At 51.5% G+C, this 20,029-nt stretch overlaps 1 long non-coding RNA gene across 4 annotated transcripts; it reads right to left on the reverse strand.

Annotated features, from left to right (window-relative positions):
* Positions 1–732: 732 nt before the first annotated feature.
* LOC109490915 lies at positions 733–17,307 on the reverse strand. 4 transcript variants are annotated; one of them, XR_004622751.1, is made up of 8 exons: positions 17,047–17,307; positions 9,750–9,916; positions 8,738–8,808; positions 8,057–8,101; positions 6,378–7,254; positions 6,138–6,203; positions 3,939–4,125; positions 733–2,761 (listed from the first exon to the last, which is right to left on the reverse strand). It is a non-coding gene; the product is annotated as an uncharacterized LOC109490915 (long non-coding RNA). The 4 variants fall into 4 exon arrangements; XR_004622752.1 differs by lacking the exon at positions 17,047–17,307 and adding an exon at positions 10,861–12,781 and having other exon boundaries at positions 6,378–6,696; XR_004622747.1 differs by lacking the exon at positions 17,047–17,307 and adding an exon at positions 10,861–12,781.
* Positions 17,308–20,029: the final 2,722 nt, after the last annotated feature.

The following is a 20,029-nucleotide window of genomic DNA, read 5'->3' on the forward strand; positions in this document are numbered from 1 at the left end:
CTGATCTCAAAAAGGTGGTCAAGAATATCCATTTCTAACATATTCTTGGTCCTTCTGAAGCTGAGGGAAGAGATACATTCAGCAGACATTAGAAATAATTCTCTTGCCCTGCCAAATGGCCCGACCGTAACACTAAATCAACCCCCAGTAGTGAGCTTGCGGAACACACGCAGGCCCCCTCACCCTTCAGAACATGGCCTATTGCTGGAGACCAGAATCGATCTGTTTCCTCTCACAGAAGATTCAGAGAACGAATCACTAATCACTCTGGCTGTTCTTAAAACCAATCGCTCAACGTTTCGAATGTCTCTTACCTGCATAGGAACTGGATAGGAGACAATTAGGGTATTTTGCAAAGTCATTTAAAAAGTCATTAGAGGGATGCCTGGGTGGCTCAGTCAATTGGGCATCTGCCTTCGGCTCAGGTCATGATCCCGGGGTCCTGGGATCGAGCCCTGCATCGGGCTCCCTGCTCAGTAGAGAGCCTGCTTCTCCCTCTGCCTGCTGCTCCCCCTGCTTGTGTGCTCTCTCTCTCTGACAAATAAATAAATTTTTTTTTTAAACTCATTAGAGGGGCCCCTGGGTGGCTCAGTCATTAAGCGTCTGCCTTCGGCTCAGGGCTTGATCCCGGCGTTCTGGGATCGAGCCCCACATCAGGCTTCTCCGCTATGAGCCTGCTTCTTCCTCTCCCACTCCCCCTGCTTGTGTTCCCTCTCTCGCTGGCTGTCTCTCTCTCTGTCAAATAAATAAAATCTTTAAAAAAAAAAAAAGTCATTAAGAGAAAGAGGCACCAAGAGTGAGGAGAACTCCCAGGGAACTCTGGGGGAATGCAGCTCTTTAGAGCGGTCCCTCCATACATAATGGTCTTGTCCCTGTCAGCGACACTCTAGTCTGAGCACCAGCCCCACGGTGGGCTTTCAGAAAACCAAATCACAAGACCGCAGAACTTGACCCAGAGCACCAATGCACTTGTCTCCTGCAGGGAGTACTCTTCCCAACCACAGGCCTGGCTTCTCCAAGGTTCTGGAACGCAGGCTTCGTGGACTGGAAGGCAGCTCATGGAAAGGCGGCCTCCTGAATCGGGCAAGCAGTTCAGGATCGCATCCCACTTGAGCAGCTCAGTGTTAGGAAGCTCAGACTAAGCCCCGCCATCTTTCTTCGTCTATGAAGCAGGACCAGCCAGCGGTGCCTCCACTCCCTTTGTCTTTGAGTGTTCTCCTCCTGTGCGCTGAAGAACGAGGACCTCCAGGAAGGGAAGCTGGGTGCCAAGAGGACAGGTTGGGGGGGGGTGTACTTTTCCATTGTGGCCTTTTCCTTCTTACCTTGAATTTGGTGCCATTTGACTATATAACGTATTCAAAGAACAAATAAAATTATGAAAAGAATACCCATATCCTTGGCCTCACAAGCAGTTTGTTCTGGGAAAGCTACATGCCCCAAGCCAGACACTGTCCTGATTTGTGCCAGAGCCGAGGAGAGAGGTACGCCAGCCCTCCCAGGATGGCCAGTCGTAGGGGCCACACAAGCCTGGGGCTGCCGTGGGGAGTTCCTGCCAGGAAGGAAGCTGACAGCAAGGATAGCAGGACGCCGAGGGGATCCTTGTCACAACGTTGGAGCCCCTCAATCCACCATCCCTCACACTCTGCAGTGACCAGAAACTTTTCTGCTTTAAAAATAAATTAAAAGAGCCTGTCTTATAATAGCCTGAAGAACTCCTGAGCTGGCTTAGAGAGTTGTCTGCCCAACTTTTTGGGAGAATCAACACGAAGGAAGCAGCATGTCAGAGCAGTTGGGAGTTTTGGAGTCAGAGACTTCTGGAAATGAATCCTGGCCTGATCGATAACCAGAAACAGGATTTAAGCAGAACCTCCGTTTTTTTGTTGTTGTTTTTGTTTTTAATTACAGGTTGGGGCTGATACGGATACCTGTCCACTGGAATGGGAGGTGCGTGGGGACAGACCCTTGTTTCCCTTGTTAGCTGCTGGATCTCAGGGCCTGGGCGATGGCCCCTACAAGCAGGTGTTCATTACCTAGTTTTCCAATCAGTGATAAGTATCTCATCGTACCGTTTTCAAGATTAAACAAGACAACGCAGGCCAAGCGCTTTGCAGAGCATCCGGCCCTGGTCAAACGGGAAACATATGCTGTCTTTTACTATTATTATTGATTTGGGTAAAAACTTGTCAAGACTATTATCTTTTCCTTTTTGCATTTTTTAACTTGTAATTGAAGTATAACATACATACAAAAAAGCACAGAAGTATTTGTATCACTTGGCCACACCCCACCCCACCCACTTCTCTTTGTCCAAGGACCCTGCTGCCAGATGATCACAACATGCTGTTCCCGCCCATCCATGCAGGGGTCGTGCCTCAAGCTAATTGGGTCAGTGACCTCATGGCCAGTTGGCTTCACCTCTTCCACTTAGAAACTGACAGGGGAAAGCCTTCGTTCCCCACAGATACCAGCCACAGCTTATTGAAGAGTCCAGTAATGGGCATATGTCAGTGTAGACGCTTAAATGTCAAGCACACGTCTCCGCTCTAGGGCCTTCTGTGGTTTCGGAGTGCTGCCTGCAAATACGGCCGCTCAGCTGATGGTTTCTCTTCTGCTCTCTTAAATGAGGATCCTGCCTTTCATAGTCATGGTGCCAAGAGCTACTGGACAATAAAATATCAAACAGATAGGGATCTACTAAGGAGAGGTCTTCGGAGCTGGCCGTTCATCCATTCAGGGCACACCACATCGATCGGTGATATCACTGAGTTACATGAAAAGGATAAAACCACGAACAAATTACGGCGCGTGCCTCATGAAACTAAAGGTCTGCCAGGCTAAACAGATAGTGAATAATTACAGGTGTAATGAGCATTATGAAAGGGGAAGGCTGGAGTTCCTTGTGGGTATATAACGGGGGAGCTAGCTTCATGGAATGAGGAAGGGGGATCAGGAAGGGCCTTCCTGAAAGGTCAAAACTGTCCAGAGACCAGAGTGTGTGGGACCAGGGGAGGCTGCTTGGAGGCCCACCTTTCCAAGGAGTCTCCCCCAGCCACTTACCTCTGCTGTCTCTGAGCTACCCTGGAGCCGTAACATGAAAATGCAAATGGCTACCTTGAACTTTCCCCAGATATATGCCCATGGGCCTTTGCGAGTTCTGACTCTGGGGAAGTCAGGACATTTATATCTAATGCCCACCCCGCCTTGCCTGCCTCAGCACGAGAGGAACATTTCCCCACCTTGTGTGGCCCACCTTCCCTCGAGATAGATCCTAGTCCCCTCTGCTCTGTGGTAGTCTGCCCAGCTGTGGATCTTGACATGGAAAAGTCAGCTTTAGCTGTTCCAAGAAGATGTTTCCTCTCCCCGAAGTCTGCCCTCCTAGACTAGGACGACAAATGTTATTTCCATAAAGGGCCAGATGGCAAATCTTCTAGGCTTTGACCTGCACGCCGTAGTTTACTGACTCCTGTTCTAGATTGTGGTCTTTCCGTGGACTTAGAAAGTCTAGTTTGAAGCTTAGGGCAAGCAATGATTTCCTTGTTGTAGGCAGTAGTCTCTCTCGTCTTTCCTGGGCAATGAGCTTGGTCTCCTAGCCCAGTTTTAAGGGCTGCGAGAGAGCAAAAAGTAAATTGCTAAGAAGGGAAAATCTGTCAGGGTTCTTCAAAGCATTATGCTGCAAGACAGTAAAGTCTTAACAAAAAGTATTTATAGATTATAGGATGAAATCCTACCTGACTTTATTCATTGTTGTAAAAGCCTGGACAGCTTGGAACTAATCTCCCCACTTCTGTTCTTGTCTCCTTTCAACCCATTCTCCAATCTCCTGCCTGAGGGTCTTTTAAAAAACACAAATCTGATCATGTCATTCTGCTGCCTCTAGCCTTACAATGGCTCCCCATCACTCTTAGGATGAAGGCTCCGCAGGACAATAGGGTTCCTACCAGCATGCATTCTCCACGTCTTCCTTGCCACCAAAGCCTGGCTGGCCCCAGGGCATGGGTCATGGCTGGTGTCACCCAGCCGCAGGGATCCTAACACCAGGGATTGCTCTGGGTGCACTGGTGACGCAGTTCTGACCAACACAGACAGAAGACAAGATCCGCTGGGCACTTCAGGGAAAGTTCTTCCCTGACAAGAGAGAACGTGGAAAAGAAAGCTGCTTTCTCCTGCTCTCAGAACATTTCCAACACCAGATGCATGGGCTTCTCCACATCAAGCAATTCTCCCATTCTCAATGGACACTGAGATGGGCGTCCTACAACTTAACTCAAATCTGACACTTTCTGCCTGGAGCTAGGGCAGACCCCACAGGTTAGGACCTCAGTCCCGCAAGACTGCCTCCCACTCGGACTCACTTGCAAGTCTCAGGTTGTCACCCATCCTTCCGACTGGTGGGCTATCAATGATCTAGAACCCCTCCTTGGATTTGATAATTTGCTAGGATCACTCACAGAATTCAGGGAAACATTTGTCCGTGTTTACTGACTTTTGATAAAGAACATTACAATGGATACAGGTGACTAGCCCGCTGAAGAGATGCTAGGACGAGGTGTTGGGACGGAGCGTACGGTTTCCATTCATTCTCCAGGTGCGCTGCCCTCCCCTCACCTCTCGTGTTCACCAGCCCAGGTGCCCTCTGAACTCCAGAGGTTAGAGATTTTTATGGGGCCCTCATCACGAAGACATAATCAATTATTAACTCAATCAGCAGCCCCTTGTCCCTCCCCGGAGGTTAGAGGTGGGGCTGAGAGTTCCCAACTTTCAATCATGGCTTCATCTTGCTGGTGACCAGCCCCCACCCCCATGCTATCTAGGGGCCCCCAGCCACCAGTCACCTCATTAACATACAAAAAGACACTCTTATCACCCCAGGGGATTCCAAGGGTATTGGAAGCTCCTATGTCAGGACCCAGTGTCAAAGACCCAGCACTCCTATCACTCAGGAAATTACAAGGGTTTTAGGAACCCTGTGACAGGAGCAGAGACAATGGTAAATCTATTTCTTATTCTATCACAGCATGCAAAGAGGTTTGTTCACAGCCCTTCCCCTCTGCTTGGGAAAGTGTCACACAGGGAGGCGATGCCAGAGTTGCTCCAGGACGCTGGATTATACGACCCCCAGGCTACCCTTTAGAGAGAATGGACTTGATCCAGAATCCTTTGGGACCCCAAAGGATTACACTCCCAAGGTCTATCCCAGCGTGAGCAAAATTCCTAAGCAAGCCTAGACCAAATTTAGTTCTTGGTTGTATAAGGAGCAAGAAGATGAACGGACAAGTCCAGGTCCCCCTGGGTCAAGGCTGACAAGAGCCTCTCTTCCCCCGCCACTGGTGCACACACCATGAACTTTATCCTCCCAGGAGACGGGCGCAATGGAGAGTTGCCCAAAGCTATCCACTTATGGCAAGTCAGGCTCGAGGCTGAGCACGGCTATGAAGTTTCTGCTCGAATTAGCATGCAGAGCTCCAGAGGTACCCAGCTCAGTACCCAGACAGATTTTCAAGATTTTGAGATTTTGAGCTCTTGTGTATACATGTCACGCTGCCGAAGCTGCTATAAGCCCCTGGGCAATTTGCAACACTTCCTAGATGGTCTTGGCTCCCAGGCGGCGCCCTCCCAGGAGGTACTGCTGGGTTCTTGGAATGTGGTCAAAGAACTTAACTATCAAGGACTTTTCCAAATACGTGCATGAAGTTGTGAAAGCTATGCCTTCTCCCCGCCTTGGCCGGCAGCTTAGGGCGCTCCGGGGAGGCAAGAGCCAAGGGAAGCTCTTTTTTTTTTCTCCTTCCTGCTGGGATGCCACCTCTTAATTCAGACAGGCTTTAAAAGGAAGCAGTGCCGGGAGGAACCGCGAAGAATCCCGCCATGGGAGAGAACTTGGGATCACGGACTTCAATGGACTTCTCTCCCTGTGCCCCTCAGAACGAGGAAAGTCAAGACATCTAAGGTCAAGGGTTCCCCCATCAGAAAGTTAATATCAAATAGCACCAAGTGGTTATGGTGCCCAGACCTGTTCTTCATGGTTTCCAGGTAATAATTCATTTAAACACTGTAACAACCCACAAAGTAAATGCTGTTATCATTGTCACCCCCATTTTACAGATGTGGAAACTGAGGCACTGGGAGTTTAAGTTACTTACCCAAGATTACAGAGGTAGCAAGTGATGGAGCTCAGATTTGGACCCAGCAGCCTGTTCCAGAACCTTCTGTGACCTCTCAGGATAGGAGATAAAACAACAAAGACAGAGTGTGTGTTTAAAATGCAAATCAGATCACGTCAGCCCACTGTTTAAAATCCTCTGATAGTTTCCCGCTGCTTTCAGGATGGAGACCGGCTCCTCCCGGCCGCCCAGGAAGCCCTGACGGTCGGCCTGGCTCACCCGTGCCGTCTGCGCCGCGCTCCGCCTGGCTCAGCGCGTTGGCCTCAGCCGTCTCCTCCGCACCAACTGCTCCTCCTCCTCCTCCTCCCTCGGAGCTCCTCTGTAGCGTCGCTTCCTCAGGGGCGCCTTCCCCGAGCCCAGACCCCTGCCCCGACCCCTGGCATCCCCCGGTCCGAGCCGTCGTCCGCCGCCCAGCGCCCTCGCCAGCGCCCTACACGGCTCCAAGCACCGCGTCCGCCCGGCCCTCAGGAGCAGCACGTCCTCTCCGTGACTCTCTGCTGTTTGATTCGCATTTGCCTCTTCTCCACACCAGTGCTGCCTGAGAGAAATGGGGTGTGAGACACGTAGGTCACCAGAGAGTTCCTCGTAGCCATTTTGAAAAGGAAGAAGGGACTGGCGAAAGTAGTGGTAATAACACATTTTAGCTTGTTATACATCCAAACATCGTTTCAACATGGAAGCAACATGGAAATTATGAAGGAGGCATCTTGCATGATTTTTATCATACTCAGTCTTCAAAATGCAGTCTGTGTTTTACACACACAGGACTTCTCTGTCACATGAGCCGCGTTTCAAGTGTTCAACGGCCCCACGTGACTCGCGGTGGCCATGTTGGATGGCGCAGGCCTAGTCCAACCTTCTGCCTTCAAGGAGGTCCAGTGGGGCCATTTCCCAGGTGATGCAACTGAGGTCCAGTGTGGTTGGTCCAGCGGCTCTCCACCGGGGTGATCTCTCCCCCAGGGGTATTTGGCAACGTCTGGGGACAGTTTTGCTCGTCCTGACTTTGGTAGGGGTGGGGAGATGGTCGGTGCTGCTGGCGTCTGTTAGGTGGAGGCCAAGGAAGTTGCTGAAAGTGCTCCACTGTGCAGCACAGCCCCTGACGTGAGATGGCCAGCAGTGCTCGGGGTTAGAGGAAGGGCTCTGGGGCACACACACACACTCATTTCGTCACTCCTCATTCCCCCCTGCCTTCAGAGCCCGTTCCTTCTGTTGTCTACACCATCACCTGGTTCAGTTGGAGACTCACAACTCAGCTCCTGCTGAGCCCGCCTTTATCCATCCATCCAGCAGGGCCTTCCAAGGACGGGCGAGCCCGGAGAGGCGGGACTTGCCCAGCTGCCCCTGGAGGTGGGTCGGGAGCCAAGTGGCGTGTGCCTTGGGTTGTATCCTACACACACGCACACACACCCCAAGAGGCTGGGGCTGGGATCCAGTGATGATTTCCATTGCAAACCATTTCTGAGCATCATTAAAAATCCTCACTTGAGTTGGTGCAGGGAGGGCAAGAGCACCAGACTGTTAGCAGACGCACTGTCTCAGCCGAGCCCTGTCTGCCTGCCGAGTTTGCCTTCACAGCAGACAGGCTGCGATAGGCATGAGACAGCCCCACGTCCCTGGGGAGCTGGAAGATGAGGAACACACGGAGCAAACACCCAGGGCCCTGCCCCCCGAGACTCCCATCCCTGGGTTAGCTCTGAGCTGGGAGGCTGGCACAGCCAACGGGCAGCATCACTCAAACACACCGATCCTTTACCTTCCCCCAGCGTCTAGAAGGAGGTTTAGGGAAATGCTCCATGGAACTTGCTTTCTAAAAGGGCCGGGACAACACACCTGAATGAAGATGGGAAGGGATTTCCCCAAGCCCTCCCTCACCCCATGCTCTTTTGGGGGACACTTACTTGCAGGGGCTCCTCTCGGGTCCTGAGAACACAACATGGAAGTGCCTAGAATAGGGAAGGCCTGGTCACTATTGGAGATTTAATTTTAAAAAATAGTTTTTTAATAAGCAGTAACCCAGAGGGAGACAGAGTTGAACCACTCAGGGCCTCCAACAGCTCTCAAACCCCAGACTCTTCACATGGGAATCTCATTTTCCACAGTTTAACTAAGGTAACCTGACAGACAAAACTGAAGATCTCTAAAGCCTACAACGGGTTAAGTTTGGGGAAATGTATACACCTGCAAAGCCACTCCCCCCCCCATAGTAAACTTACCCATCCCTCCTAAAACTTCCTCATGCCCCTTTGAAATCTGCCCCCTCACTCCTCGCCCCTTGTCCATCCCAGGCAACCACTTTCTGTCAACAGGGGTTTGTTTGCATTTCCTCTAATAAATAAAGCTTTATTTACAAATAAATCTCCTGTGAACGTTCGTGCATAAGTTTTCCCATGGATACGCGCTTCCGTTTCTCTTGGATAAATACCAAGGGGTCCTTATCTGACAATGGCTGGGATCCTAAGATACGTGTAAATCTAGCTTTTTAAGATATTGCCGAACTGTTTTCCCAAAATGGTTTTACGCCTTCATGCTCCAACCAGCAGGCGAGGAGGGCTCTGTTTCCTCCACAGCCTTGCTAATACCTGCGAGCTCCGTCTTCTGAGCTGTAGCTCTTCCAGTAGGTGCCAAGTTGCTCCACGTGGACGGAATCTGCCTGCAACCAGGACAATTGATGCTGAGCACATTTTCACAGGTTAATTTGCCATCCATTGAACTTCTTGGTTGAAGTGTCTGTTTAAATCTTTCACCCATTAGTTATTTAGTTTTTATTTATTTTTTTCAGAGTGTACTTCAATTTTTATTGTAACAATTTTCTTTTTTAGAACTCAGGGAATTTGGCCACATCATCCTTATTTTATGGGTAATGAACTTAAGAATAATCACTCATTTAGTTTATCTTAGAGCCAAGTACTATATGTTGGCTAATTGAACATAATAGAAAAGAAAGAGAAAGAGAGAGAAAGAAGGAAAGAAGAAAGAAAAGAAAGAAAGAAAGAGAAAGAAAGAAGAAAGAAAGAAAGGAAGAAAGAAAGAAGAAAGAGAAAGAGAAAGAAAGAAAGAAAGAAGAAAGAAAGAAAGAAAGAAAGGAGGAAGGGAGGAAGAAAGAAAGGGGAAGAAAAAGATCTAGGTGTCAGATTTCACCCATATTTTAAAATTGGGTTATTTGGAAAAAAAAATGGTTATTTGTTTTCTTGTTGTTGCCTTTTGAGAGTTGTTTATATGATCTGGATTCATACCTTTCATGATATGTGATTTACAAATATTTTCTCCCAGTCCAGTGCTTGTTTTTTTCATTCTCTTAACAGTGTCTTTTGAAGGACAAGAATTCTTAACTTTTAATTTAATAAAAAAGTCTCACCTGATTGGGGCGCCTGGGTGGCTCAGTCGTTAAGCATCTGCCTTCAGCTCAGGTCATGATCCCAGGGTCCTAGGATCAAGCCCCGCATCGGGCTCCCTGCTCAGCAGCAAACCTGCTTCTCCCACTCTCCCTCTCTCCTCTCCCCCTGCCCCTCTCCCACTCCCCCTGCTTGTGTTCCCTCTCTCGCTGTGTCTCTCTCTGTCAAATTAATAAAAAATCTTAAAAAAAAAACTCACCTGATTGTGAAGTGGTTACACGGATTTGGGGGATCCATCAGGGTTCCTTTGCTGAATGTGTAGAACACATTCTCATCTCAAAGCATCCCCTCGATGAGAAGCCTGCAGCCATAGGGGCCCCCCAAGAGATTTCTGGGAGAGACCTCTCTGTGCCTCCGTTTTCTCATCTGCAAAAAGAAGACAATCGTTAATACCCACATCATCAGGTTGATGTAGGAATTAAATTAGTTGATACCTGGGGCACCTGGGTGGCTCAGTCGTTAAGCCTCTGCCATCAGCTCAGGGCGTGATCCCAGAGTCCTGGGATCGAGCCCCACATCGGGCTCCTCCACTGGGAGCCTGCTTCTTCCTCTCCCACTCCCCCTGCCTGTGTTCCCTCTCTCGCTGGCTGTCTCTCTTTCTCTGTCAAATAAATTTAAAAAAAATTTTTTTAATAAATAAATTAGTTGACACCTGTCAAGCTCTTACAGCTGTGCCCAGCACTTAGTAAGTGATACGTAAGTGCTACTGTCATGACTTCACGCTAAGGATGTCCATGCAGGCCAAACACACCACCGTGGGGCGAAATACCTGCACAACTGCTGTTGTTGCGATAAACATTATTTCTCTGCCATCCTGGGCTACAAAATTTACTCATTTACCCACTGAAACAACCTAAAAAAGGAGGTACACCTATGAACCCCATTTTACATATGAGGAAACTGAGACCCAGTGTGGTCAGGGAATGGCTAAGCTAAAATTCAGATTTAGGTCTGTTTGGCCCCAAATTCACGCTATTCATCATCAGTCCACACTCGCCTTCTTCCTAAAAAGGACTCATTGCCAATGAGTAGAGTGGGCCATTTCTAACACCATGTGGGTCTTCTGCCCCTGGCCTTGCAAATCCACTTGTCCTGGTGGGAGACTGCAGACCTGCTCAGGACCTTGTTTCAAGTGGAGGAACCTGCCTCGTGGGGAGACCCCTCTGTAGACACGGCTCTCTGCTCAGGCCAGAAATAGCACAGCTCAGGGACCACTTAGATACTAGTCTGACATTGACCCGTTGGCTCTTAGGAATGGAAATGAAGTTTCAGGGTCCCCCAGTTCAGCCTCTTGCTAACACCAAACTCACCAGGACCTCCCTTGGCCCCGCTCGGGGTGGGAAGGAGCAGAGGGAGTCCCGTCTCAGCAGGCAGCTTTCCACTTCTCCAGCGCAGTCGGGGGACACCCTTCCTGCCTCCCTGCAGCTCCCTGACACAACGAGGCACTCAGCAAATGTTTTCGAAAGAACGGGCTGTCGCGATGCAGGTCTCCCAGGACACCGATCACCTGTGGCCCGCCGGGAGGTCCCACACCTGTCCCGCAGTGTGTTCTCGAGTCAGGGATCGGGCTCTCCCACCCTGGGCACATCGTCTCTCAGAGCCCCTGTTTCTGCGTCTCTGAAGTGGGGTGCACCCCCCTCCCCAAGGTGTTGTGAGGAGTCCGTGAGTGAAGGGCAGGTAAAATACGGACAACTGTCTTCACAAACTGAGCGCTCAGTCGCTTTGAGAGTTGATATAATGGTGACAATTTCTAGGAAGGTCACAACCTTCCTGCGGCCAAGTCTTTTCCTGAATCGTGGGAGAAAGCAGAGGGACAGGTGGCGGCCATAGGTATCGATAACACGATGGATTTTTGAATGAACGGGTCTCTTCGTGCAGCAACGAATGCTGCCCGTTCACACGCAGCGCCTTGGGTGGCCAGGGAGGCTCGGAGATGTCTGGTCACTGCCGATTCTTGTGTCATTTCTCCAGGAGCCCCGGGAGCAGCAAGTGACGAGGGAAGGAAGTTGGGGGCCAAGCTGGGGTGCCATGTGGGGTCCAAAGAAGGTGCAAAAGGAACAGCATGCAATCCGTTTTCTCCGGTGATCGTTTCCAGCCCAGGCTGAGCCGTGGAAACATGGCAGTAACCGTGGACAAGCGCCGGCTGCGGAGCTGAAGACCTGTTTCGGTGTCTACACTCTGAGCATTTTTCCTCCATACTTTATCCATGACTTTTTTTGATTCACTCACTCAAAAGGCATTTACTGCCTTCCAGTAATTCACCAAAATGACAAAGACGAAGGGAAAGAGAGGCAGGCCTTCCGGAACACACGGAGCTGTTCCAGGCAAATCTTCAAAGAAGGTATGTCGAGGAATCCAGGGAATGGGGGACAGTGTGCAAAAGGAAAAGAATAGCCTGTAAATGTCACCACAGCAAACCCAGAAGAGTCCATGTTGCCCGGTAGGCTGTTAGCATCGCTGTAAACGAGTTGAAGGCAAAGTTCTTGCCAAGAGAATTCGTGTATATATCGAGTGTATTAAGCACTCTCTCTAAGAACCGAGTTGGCTTCCTGAAAGGCCTGAAGGAAAACCATCAGGAAAAGACCGTTCAGCTGACGCCAGGCTCCCCACCCAGAGAAGCACGCTTGCGAGAACCACTAGAAAGGAGCGCAGATTCATGGCATAACAGGTGCAAAACAAGGAAAAGAAGAAGGAGGAGGACACAGTAAAGGTACTTTGTGTGACGTCATGATAATGGACCCACATCATTCAGTAGACTACTTCTGTGTGCCATTAGGAGTTCGTCCTTGGTTAAAAAAAAAAAAAACTATACCATGTGGTGAGTGGTGTTGGTAATGGGAGGCTGTGCACGTGTGGGGGGCAGAGGGACATGGGGAATCTCTGCCCCTTCCTCTCAGTTGTGTTGTAAACCTAAAACTGCTCTAAAAAAAAAAGGAGTGTGTGTGTGTGTGTGTGTGTGTGTGTGTGTGTGTGTGTTTAAAGACCTCTGGGATGTTTTTTAAAGGTATTTATTGAGGACATTCTTTCTGCCAGCCCGGGGTTAAGCATTCGGCCCACACACGGGAGATTAAAAAAAATGAGTAAAAGACAGTCCTTGACTTTGAATCGTCATAGCTTACACCAAATGTGAGGCTCTGCAAACACGCTCATGAATTCCTCAGAGCAATCCTATGAGAAGGATGCCCATTTTACAGATGAGGAAACTGAGGCTGCGAGGCATTAAGAAGCTTATCGGAGAGGTCACAGTCAGTAAGGAGTAGAGCCAGGCCTTGGACCCAGGCGGACTGGCAGCAGAGCCCAGCCGCCCCACTGCAGCACCACTTGAGAGCTTCAGCTGGGGAGTAAGGTTCGGAGGGAAATGAACATACGACCGGGCAATATGTGGAGAAGGGGGTCCCTGATATGTCCTCCCAAGCTAGAGGTGTCTGTTAAAAAAGCTTGGAAGCCTTAGTCTAGAGGATGTCACCTACACCACTTGTGTCACCCATTTATTCAAGAAACACTCAGTAAGTGTGTGCAGTGTGTCAGGTGTGTGCCCATGGAGGCACACGCCACGGGCACACCACACGGGTCCTGCCTCGTGATGGAGAAGACACACCCAGGCGGGAGTTGCCAAGGCACAGAGTGCCATGAGGAAGTGCAGAGAGATTTGGGACCATCTTAATGGGGACCAGCCACCTCTGAGAATAAGGACAAGCTTGCCAGAAGGAGGCACATTTTAGCTGAGAGTTTTGCTAAGTCAGGAGGAGGGGTGTTCTAAGCAGAGGGAAAAACATAAGGTAAGGTCATAATGTTGGAGACTGCCTGGAGCATCCGAGCTCCTGGGAGAAAGCCGGTACAGCTAGTGTGAGAAGGAGAGGGGAGAGACTGGCTTGGTGGAGCTGCAGAAGGAGGCAGATTTTTCTGGACCCTTTGTCCTGAAGCAATGGGGGAGCCACAGAAGCAGTGGGGCACTTTAATCAGGGTAAGCCAAACTGCTATTACAGCCAACCCCAAAACGTATGACAGAAATTTCTCTCTCCCATCACAGTCCGAGGCGTAGAGTCATTCCTGGTTGGAAGACCGCTGCGTCCCTTACCCACCGTCCTAATGCCGCGTGACAAACGCCAGTGAACGCTCCCGGAGGTGACATCTGGATCAGGCGGGGCTCAGCTAGATAGCTCTGCTGATCTCGCGGGGCTCAACACATCGGGGGTTATGGCTGAAGACTGGTCTAGACCGGCCGTGGCTGCACAACTAGGGGGCGAGGCTCATTCCATGTGAGCCACACTCGAGTGGCCGTTCAGTGGGGCGGCTGGGCTCTGCTGCCAGTCTGCCCAGGTCCAGGGCCTGGCTCTACTCCTTACGGACTGTGACATCGCCGACAGCTTCTCAGGCTCATGTCTGCTCCTGCAGTGGACTAGTCGGGAATGTTCAGGTGCGGACGGCAGAGAGGCAAACAAACCCGCAGAAGCAGGCAGGATCTCAGGACATTTAGACTTGGAACTTTGGCCTTATTTACTGATCCTCATTCCACTGATGAGAGCAGTCCACTCCGCCTTTGTGGGAGGAGCCGTGAGTTCACATCACAGTCGGACGCACAGAGGGACAAGTGGAACTGCTCGATGCCCTCTACCCACCACGGCCCCTGTCCTGAATGTGTCCACTGAAGCACCTGGCTCCTTCCATCTCCTGACTCTGCCGTCTTTAGGGCCTTGTCGTCATTGGCAACTAATCAGCAAGAGAGGAAAACAAGGATGGAGGAAGCACATTGCCTCTCAAAGGCCTTGAACAACAAGGGGCCCACATCGCTTCCTCACACATCCCAGTGACGAGAGCTAGTTACGTGACCAAGTCTAGCTGCGCGTCCCGAGCTCCACAGCGGCTTTCCAGTCATGACTGTATAGTTCAGGAGGGGACAGGAAACTTCAATGGACAACCAGCCATGTCTGACGCCGGGAGTGACTCACCATTGTGCTACCCTAAGTTCCTGCGGGAATGACAATGAGAGTGCTCTGGGCACAGGGGGCAGCATCCGTCCTGGGGCATCGGGTGGGCCCAGACGCTGGTCTTCGCAGACCCTAATGCAGCTGACAGAGAGACAGGGACCAGACACAGGACGTGGTCTCTGGGCTCCACCTACCCTCCTGAAGTTCACTCAAGCTTCTGGTGGGGCCTCCACGAGGGGGTCCCCCTCCCTCCACGCAGATGTCCTCCCCAACAAAGAGGATGCCACGTGAGTCCTTGGGATGCCCAGCCAGCATCAAGCTCGACAGGCTCACCCGCAGGCCAGGAGGAACCCCAGCGCTCCCTGCCTCTCCCTGTCAGCACGCTGCCCCAGAAGCACGGGCCTCTGGAAAGCGGTGGGTCAGCTCGTCAAGCCTCTCTCCAGAAAGCCGAGACACGCCGTGAATGCCAATGATCCCCACGCCCGAGAGGAGGGGGACACAATTACAGCAAATTCTGCTTACGTTCAGATTCAATATTTGGAAGGGATGATCGTGAAATAAGAGATTGCCTGATTTCTCTCCCAAGCCCATGAATGGTTCATTAGCTCCTATTTGACATTTGATGGTTGAGTCTGATTGGCTTTATTGTGGAGTTGGACTTCAAGAAGTCCCCAAGACAGAGCAATCAAGTTTCACAATGATCCCCAACTGCAAATTTTAAAACGTAGATGGCAGCTGCGCCTTGGACATCGATCCCATGAATGCTGCCGGGAGTCTGTATCCCGTCCCCACCTAATGAGACGCCGTCCTGCTTGCCAAAGCTGGGCCCTGACTCAGCACTTAGGATTTCCTCAGCGGTTCAGCCCGGGAGGGGGGTGGAGGGGCGCAGACAAAGAACCCCCAGACTCAAGCACCAGTAAAGATGAGTGGAGTCTAGGCCACCTAGGAGCCGGTGTCTGAGGGACGTGAAATTGAGCCTGTGCCCTGGAGGGGATGCAGTCTAACGGTAGGGATGGGTCCCTTGCGCCAAAACTGAATTATTAACGTAGCAGACACTCAGATCCACGGTGGGGCACAAGGGCTGCAGGAGTTCCTCAGAAGAGGAGAGGAGGGAGGGCCGAGGTCTGGGCTGGCACCCTGGCAGGGTAGGAGAGGGCAGAGGGGCACCCTGGGCATGAGGTGGGAGCAAAGGGCCGGAGGAGCCTGACAGCTCCCCAACTTCCTCACGGGAGTCAGGTGGGGCCTCCTCGGGGTCCTGCCCCCCTCCCTGCCTCTGACACACGGCATTGTCCTCCTCTGCCCTTATCGACCGTGGGCCCTTTGTGGGCAGGGTCTGTCTTAGCCCTCTCCAGACCCTGGTTGGTGCCTAGTAAATGTTTGTTGGTCAAATGAAGGATCGCGCCTGCCTAGCACGCTGAGCCATGCTTTGGGGCCACTTGCTGCTCCCCGGGCGGAGTGGCCGGTGCTTAGGACGGCAGCTGAGGGGCTCTGCCCCTGAAAAGAGCCGTGTTCTCCGGCAACTTAGCAAAGCTCTCCGCGCTCGCACTCGAGCAGGGTTGTGTGAGGAAGCCGTGTGTTTGCACTTGCAAGGCCCTCAGATGGGGGCCTGGCGCCTCCGGGGCTCCCAGGGAGCGCCGGCAGGCACGACCGCTCCCCTTCGCCCTCATCGCCCCCACTCTGCAGCCCAGGGTGCTATTCTCTGAGCTTAGAGAAGTGCGTGATTCTTGGACCTCGCTCGGCCTGACTTCAGAGCCACAGCTCTCGGCTGGCTGCTGGCGGGAGGGGGACGTGGAAGAGGCGAGAACATTCCGGTACGGCTGCCAGGAGCTGGACACCTTCCCGGCTCCTCCGTTCATCCCCCCCTTCAGGGCAGCTGCTCCCGGGCCGCCTCCCCCTGGCCCCAGCCCGCATCTGGCCGTGCGGGGAGCCCTCCTGCATCAGGCGGAACCCTCTCAGCCCCGCTCCACAGCCAAACACGCAGGGCCTGCCTCCCAGCGCCCGACACACACTCACACAGACACGAGAACACACACACATGCGTGCTCCCAGACACCACTCGCACACACATCTGCTCACACTCATGCTCACAGGCACAAGCCTACACACACTGGTACACGCACACTCAGACACGCTGGCGCTCTCACACCTGCATGCACATGCACACACCAACACACTCACACGTGCACACTCCCAACACGTCACTCTCACCCACGCAGCACAGATGCACACGAACACACACGTGCTCAAGCACACACGTTCCCATCCACATGCTTACAAGCGTGTGGATGTGTGCACACGCCTTGCCATGCCTGCCTTTGACTGCGGGGGACGGAAGTCAGAAATGCCAGCAGAAGTCAGGGTCAGAAGCACACAGCATCTCCTCCCCGCAGAGCAGCCCAGCTCAGGCAGCACGGGTCTCTGGAAGCCCATGTGTCTCATCCTCTGTTTCTCTTGCTGCCTCAGCTGCCCCTTGGCTTCCCCCAAGACCCGATTTCAGTGCCAGTTCCCTCCGCCCCCATGGCCTGATCGTTTCCGCCCCCTCCTCCCCATTTCAGCCTTTCTGTTCACCTCGGTATCTGCTATCTGGAGACCACAGGACGCGGGCATCAGCCAGCAAGCAGGAACTTCGCCATAACAGCCTCACACATTTTCCCGTCGGCGTCTCCAAGGAGCATCACTAACGGTGACCCCCGTGATCAAACTGGTAGGAACCCCCCCCACGCATAGACATGGGGACAGAGGCTTCCCACTGCCCCTCACATCAGAGAGTATAAATGCTGACTTACTCGCTCTGCCATTAACTCTCGAGCAGTGCCTCAGAAAGCCGGATTCTTTGAGGATTAAGGGCAATTCGGCTTTCTCTGTCTGCAGTGTCACCTGCCCACCACCAGGGGGAAGCCCTGATCCACTTATTTGTGTTTAAGCGCTTCTTACCCAACCCCCAGGCATAAAAACAATGAGGCTGTTGAGAATATAAACAATCCAGAAAGGGGTTGGGGGGAGAGGGGGTGAGGGCGTGTGTGTGGGGGTGGAGGGTGGGGTGTGTGTGTGTGGGTGGATGGGGTGGGTGTGTGTGCATGGGTGTGTTGTGTGGGAGGGTAGGGGTGTGTATGTGGGCGTGAGAGTGTGGACGGTGGGGGGGGGTGGGAGTGCGGGTGTGGAGAGCAAGATCAGTACAATACGGACAGGCTGGGAAAAGAGCCAAAGGGGAAGACATGGATTGGATGAGATTCGGTGTGGTTACTAATATTGGGGTACACATTTGGTTCTAAGTTTCCTGTTGGCCATAGCAAAAATGGAACCACTCCCTAGGTCCCACTCCTCCAGGGACAGGCCAAAATTTCATTTGGGAGGCTGCTGGGAAATCCACCACACCTTAGTTTGATCAGCTCCCCCATACAGGGTCTTCCAGATCAACTCTGCTCCTGCGTTGGACCCAATATGCTGACCCTTCTTTAAATTCGCCATCTTTCCATTTAAAGTGAGAGCTAAAAACGGCTCTAGAGCCATACTGTACTCCCACTCGGCCGGCTCCCTGTTTTCCTTCCTCGATCCCACGCCACTCAGCTTTCTATCTGCCACTCCCCCGAAACTGATCTTCTCAAGGTCACCAGCCACTCCCATGCTGCCAAACCCAGGGGGCAGTTCTCAGTCTTCATCTTACCGGAGCCAACTACGGCATCTGACCCAGGTAGTCACTGCTGGTTCCTGAAACACTTTCCTCATTGGGCTTTGAACACACAACTCTCGTCCTGGTCTCTGTCTACTAGTGCTCCTTCTCCTTCTGCTGTGCTGGTTCCTGCCTCTCCGCATTACCTCCAAACGTCACGGTGCCCAATTATGGTTCTGTCCTGGGACCTCTCCTCTTTTCCGTCCAGTCACTCCCTCAATCCAGTGTCAGAACTCAGTGACTCATGCTCCCTGATGATTTTACATATATATATAATTTATATCTCGTCCTTTCTTTCTTCTACCTACCTACCTACCTACTTACCTACCACCTATCTCCCAATCATCTAATCTCTGCCTGTCTGTCTGTCCAGATTTATTTGAAGAAACTGACTTATTTAATTGTGGGGCTGGCAAGTCTGAAATCTGGAGGGCAGAGTGCAGACTGGTGGGCTGGCAACTCAGGTAAGAGCTGATGGTGCGGTCTTGAATCTGAGACCCATAAGGCAGGCCAACAGGTGGCAAACGCAGACAGGGTCTTTATGTTGCAGTCCTGGGGCAGAATTCCCTCTTCTTCGGGATACCTCAGTCTCTGCTCTGAAGGCCTCCAACTAACTGGGTGAAGCCCAGCCACATTATTCACTCAAAGTCTGCTGATTGTAAATGTTAATCACATCTGAAGAATTATCTTCACAGCAACACCCAGACTGTTGTTTGACCAAACAACTGTGCACCATCGCCTGGCCAAGAGAGACCTTCAACCAGATCTCTCCGGATCTACCCCCCGACCCTCTTCAGGAGCCTTCTCCACACAGCAGCCGGAGTGATCCTATTACAATCAAAGTCAGACCATGTCCCTCCTCTGCTCTAGTCTGCTAACAGCTTCCCACTTTACTCAGGGTAAATCCAAAGGCCTCCACTGTTCCACAAAGTCCCTTTGGCACCCCTTCAAAGCTTTTGACCTTATCTCCAACGAGTCTGCCCTTCACTGTCTGGGTTCTGGCCACACCAGCTTCCTTGCTGTTACCTAAATATGCCAAGGGTGGCTAATGTTGGGGTCTTTGCTATTCTCCCACATATATACATAGCTCACCTGTCACTTCATCCAGGTATCTGCTCAAATGCCACTTCCCCGAAGAGTTCTTTCCTGGCCATCCTACCTTGTTTCCTTGCTTTCTTGTAGCACCGGTCCTAGGTATACATTTCGCTTCTTGCATTTCCCTCCCTACTAGATTGTAAGCTCCATTAGAGTAAGGGATTTGTCTATTTCGTTCTCCCAAAACAATATCTGGCACACAGCTGGTGCTCAAGCAATAGCTGATGAGCTGAGTGAATGAATGTGTTGGAGATACCTACTCCAGGAACCACTAGATGTTTGGCCTGGATGGTTTCCTACTTCTCCGAGCCCCATTCATCACATCTAGCACCTTCCTGACACATGTAAGGGGACAGGCCCATGCTGTGTGTTCAAAAAATGCTGGTGGTTATTATTTTCATAGTTGTGAAATCATCTGTTTTCAAGAAACACAATCTTTTTATGTCTTAGGCGCATAGCAAACTCTAAGGCATTCGATGACTTAACAAATATTTACTGATGGCCTACTATGTGACAAGAACCAATCTAGGCACAAGAGAGACAGCAACAAACAAAATGGACAAAGTCATTGCCCACCTCACTGTGCTGGTGGCTTGGAGAGGGAGTTGGAATTGAGATACGAGCAGGTGGATTCTAGAGATTCTTTGAGGTTGGAACCATGGGATTATTTTCTTCATCTTGAATGTCAAGGGTGAATGAAGAGAGGAGTCAAAGACAGCTCTGAGGTTGTCCCAAGTCAAGCAGTTCTGCCATCTGTAGAGATGGGAAACAGAAATGAGCAGGTCC

Source organism: Ailuropoda melanoleuca, chromosome 2, assembly GCF_002007445.2.
Source record: "Ailuropoda melanoleuca isolate Jingjing chromosome 2, ASM200744v2, whole genome shotgun sequence".
Classification (NCBI taxonomy): Eukaryota; Metazoa; Chordata; class Mammalia; order Carnivora; family Ursidae; genus Ailuropoda; species Ailuropoda melanoleuca.